At 37.6% G+C, this 4,815-nt stretch overlaps 1 pseudogene; it reads right to left on the bottom strand.

Annotated features, from left to right (window-relative positions):
* Positions 1–3,853: 3,853 nt before the first annotated feature.
* LOC124987526 (40S ribosomal protein S9-like) lies at positions 3,854–4,425 on the bottom strand (annotated as a pseudogene).
* Between the last annotated feature and the right edge of the window lie 390 nt (positions 4,426–4,815).

Genomic DNA, 4,815 nt, shown 5'->3' with positions numbered 1-4,815 from the left:
GTGTCTCATCTGGTGCTAGTCAGGTAGTGTCTATTTATAAAAATAGATAAGAAGAATCATAACATGAATAAAAGAACTAGAAAAAATGTAGAAACAACAGGTATATTGAGAAAACTGCTTAAATAGAATAGAAAGTTTCTGTTAAGTGAGTTTATGAACCACAAAGCTATGCAAATAAGCATGGCATGAAAGTTCAAGAAGTTCACTACCTAGGTTCTGACCCCAGGTCTTCTCTGTCTTTCAGAATTGTATGCCAACACAAAAGGAGCATGAATATTAACTTCACATAGATTCTTTGAGTTCAGTTACACAAAGCAAGAATAGCATTACACATTCTCTCTGGAGACTCAGAGCGTTTACCTACTATTCATGCTACACGCAATGTTAAATGTCAGGGCTGGAGAGAATACAGATATACAAACCTTTGGTTAGAGAGGAATTCGATTTCTTTAGGGAGATTTAATTTGCTTTATTTTTGCTTGCTTATTTCCCTTCCTCAGCAAATCACTTTCAGAAATGTGTAATAATGGTTTTGAGCAAGAATTCAGGGTGATTTTCAAAATAGATAGTTAAAAATTGTATTTTCTAAGGTTCCCTGATTTCGTCTCACCTACTACTATTAATCTGAGTAAAACTTTCTATAAAGTGATATTTTCTTTGCTGTAATTAATTTATTCCCTTTCAAATTATTCTGCATTTCTCTCAGGAAATCCTGTGAGTTTTGACTAGCTCTAATACCCACTAGTTCTTTAATCTTGTAATGTACGCTATTAACCATCTTTTTTTCTCTCAGATTTGGTGTTAAGCTTAAGCTAGCAAAACAGGAAACATTCCAGTTAGTATTCTGTAATAATATAAATATACAAGATAAAAAGCATCCATTTAAAACACTTTGCTTGTAATAAATGCAATTAATTGTTTTGCTGAAACATTGAACTATGAAATGATTTTCTACAAGTAATAAAGTAATTAATGAAATTTTATCCTATAATTAATATTCTGTTTTATTGACACACAAGCAGTTATTCTAAAAATTGCCTCATACTTTTCTTTCATAAAACTTAAAATATTTGATATTAGATAAATATTTTGTTTTTATCTCAGGATATGTCTCATTTAAAGAATAATATCAGATAGTGATGGCTCACTTCTCTATCTTAAAAATAAATACAAAATGTCACTTTAAGCACAACAAACTCCTGTTAAGTGCAAGAATACTGAGTGAACGAATGATCTGCTCTCACATTGTATCATGTCTGGAGCAGAAAGTGGATGATGATGAAGCCTGTAATGATTTAGTGTTATACAGATGTGAACTTAGAAATGAGATAGCTTTGCAGGAGTGTGAGAAAGGAATGCTTCAGGCACATTAACAAATTGAAGCCAGAATCAAAGACAGGCAGGTAGGTGATCAGTTTGAATCCAGGAAATGGAAGTCAATATGGATCTGGTAAATTGGAGACCATCCCTGGGAGATTGGAATATCAGTGTCTCCAAAGTCCTTTGGTCACAAGATTACCTGCCTCTGCTACCCCTTCCAAAAGGCTGCAGACAGGGAGTTGCTAATTAATACCCCTGGGCAGCTACTTGCCTGATCAGTCCATTTAGTCCTCTGCCCATCTGCTTTCCATATTTTGGCCATCCCACCAGCATCTCTTGGGCCTAGGCAGGAAGGAGAAATAAGGGGGGAGAGCAGGAGAACAAAGGAAACTTAAGTCTATAAAAGGGGCAGGGTGCTCTCACTTCTTAGGATACCAGAATACCAGCCACCACTCCCTTCTGGGAGAAGTCTGTGTTACTACCTTTAAATAAAACCTGCCCTGTATGCTTGCCTCCGTGTGCTTCTCTAACGTTCAAACTTCAACATTTGAGAAAGCAGAATTGGTCACCAATAACTGGTGGTATCAAAATAAAGAACTACTATGAGTGATACAAATGAAAGAGGCGGGTGTTTGTAAGACAGGTGTCTTCCAGGTTAAGGAAGTATCTTTACAACAGCCCCTAAGTGAAATCGTGAAAATATTTTCTGGGTACTAAACATTGCCAAAAAAAGAAACAGAGAGGTTAAAAAATGAACAATATAAGCTATGACAAGAGGCTGTTTCATGAATCTGTTCATCATCACATTGAATTTATGCTAATGTTACTGGGAAGTAATTTAATGGTTACAGGAAAGCAAGAGTACCATGATGCCTTTTTGTTTTGTCTTATTTTGTTTTGTTTTTTGTTTGTTTTGCTGAAACACTGAACTATGAAATAATTCAAACTCAGTATTGAACTCAGGAGCCCTTAACCACTGAGCCACATCCGAAACCTTTTTCATTTTTTTGAATTTTAAGACACGTTATAAGTTTCTTAGGAGCCTGCTAATCTCCTGAGGCATGCTTTGAACTTGGAATCTTCCTGCCTCAGCTTCTGGAGTCACTGAGATTGCTGGAATGTGCCACTGCACCCAGCATGATGCCCTCTTAAAAGGCGGGCTGTTATGTAGTTCCAAGAGGTGTATTGAGGTAAGGACTGATAAGGGTCATTTGATATTTGACTCATTTGATATTTCATATATATATAGGGGAAATAATGTATAAATATACAAAGATGCATGTACACACAATTTTTTTAATGACTTGAAAATAGTTTGTAAGATGTCTATATTTATATGGCAGTGAGTGGAAAATTAGTAGGAGGTTAGTGAAGACGAAGTTATGCAAATTAATTTCAAAAAATTTACTGGGATGAAGAGGAGAGAATAAGTAGAGGACAGCAATAAATAGATCAAAGGAGAGCTATTTTGTTTATCCATTAGTTGGTTTTACAAAAAGGACAAACCATGCATGGTTAAAACGCTATTGAAAAAAGGCTAAAGACTTCACAGGGGTGAGCAAAAAACAATGAGAGAAAAATTAAGGGAATTATCAAAGCACGAGCTTTTCCTATAGACCAGAAGAATGTGCGGTAGAAGGGGCTTGGGTTAAAGGAGAAAACATGCCATCACCTGAGTGGAACATGGCAAGGAGAAGTTAACAGAGACAGGAAAAAGATCTGCTAGTTGACATTCAGACCTCTGTTGATGCTGACTGTCTTGAATCAGTGCTAGAGGCTGAGTGATTTTCTTTAACAATTTTTTGAAGCTTTAACATATTAAAAATAAGAGGGGGTGGACTCATCAATGGAATGTTTCCAGATGTGGAAAAAGGTGTGGCAAGTTTATTGCAAGAAACAGATTGACTGGAATTTCTTTGGGAAATAATTTAACAAGGAGAACTAAAATCATTAATGGAAATGAGAGTCATAAAAGGATTGATCATCTCTAAGAATTTAGAATTTGAGGCCGTGTGTCAAATGAAAGAGGATTGAATAGATGTGAAATATCCAATGACAAAAATGGTTTGTACTTGAATTCAAGGTCTCTAGAATAAATGTTTTCAGTGAACATTCATGGTCAAATGAAATTAGATAAATGGCAGTAAGCAATATCATAGATCCTACATTAGATATGTTAGCCATGTAGTTGCTGAAATGAACCAGAGTTTGAGAATTTAAGTGTGATTCTTTAAAACTGTTAGGAAGAAAACAGTGAAGTTTTGCTTTGCTGGAGGAAGTTTAGCCCACGGAGGGAGTGGGTTTGGGAAGAGGTATTTGGATACCGGTATTTGGTTTGCTCATTGAATGAGACAAGGCCTGAGTCCCAGATGTGTTGATGTTGTTTCTTCAAGTATGTTATCACAGTGGAGCTCTGATGCAAGTTGTCTCATGTTTCTGCGGTTTTGTTTGTTTGTTTGTTTGTTTTTGTAAAGTGCTGATCCTTTTTCATTATCTGGCTGGAAAACAATCTTCCAGTCCATGAGGGAAGGGCTTAGTCCTCCTCCTCATCATCACCAGACTCGGCCCCATCCTGGCCTTTCTTGGCATTCTTTCTCTTCACATCACCCCATATGGAAACCTGGGAGAAAAGTCAATGTGCTTCTGGAAGTCCAGGCGGACAGTGAAGGACAGGTTGTTCACCACCTACTTGTGGACTCTGATGTGGCTCTGATGGAAGAGCACACATGTGTGGTGGATGGACTTGGCCAGGCCCAGGTTAAAGACCTGGGTCTGCAGGTGTCTCTCCAAGAAATCCTCCATCTTCAGGCCCAATATGTAATCCAGCTTCATCTTGCCCGTGTCCAGCACCCTGATGCTGACAGGTCATCCCAGCAGAACATTGCCTTCTAACAGACATCGGGGATGCTTTCCTTCCAGTATCTGCAGTTCCTGGGGAGCCTTGAGAATTTTGGCCAGAGTAAATTTGACCCTCCAGACCTCAAGTTTGCTCTGCAGACCATACTCACCCATCAGCTTCAGTTCTTGGTCAAGATGGGATTTCTCAAAGGATCTCCACAGGGTCACATAGGCTTTGAGACATACCCAGTTCTGAGCCACCAGCATGGTGGCTCCACTTACAGGTCTGGGCCTACACCCAGTCCCTGGAAGCTGAAAGAGAGCATGTTTCTGAATACAAAAGTTTAATACTTAAATAGGGAAGGAACTCTGACGTTCACTACAGACTCTGTGGCTCCAGTAGGAAGCTGAGAAGATGATAAACAATTTTGTCTTTTCCATTAGTTCAGACAATACAGAAGGAAAAATTTAAAGCTATAATACCTTTAAAATCAATTATCTCTTAACCTTAGTTTATATAATGGTCAATGGGTTCAAATTTGTAGGGAGATACTCAAAAAATATATTTGGAATTCTATACAGGAATAAGTAAATCAGTAAGTAAATATTTATCCTGAAAAGATGCTAACCAAAAAGGTGCTGAATGTCTTGAATTGT

Source organism: Sciurus carolinensis, chromosome 6 (genome assembly GCF_902686445.1).
Source record: "Sciurus carolinensis chromosome 6, mSciCar1.2, whole genome shotgun sequence".
Taxonomy (NCBI): domain Eukaryota; kingdom Metazoa; phylum Chordata; class Mammalia; order Rodentia; family Sciuridae; genus Sciurus; species Sciurus carolinensis.
Note: the sequence above shows the minus strand (reverse complement) of the source record. Positions and strands in the feature narration are given on the sequence as shown.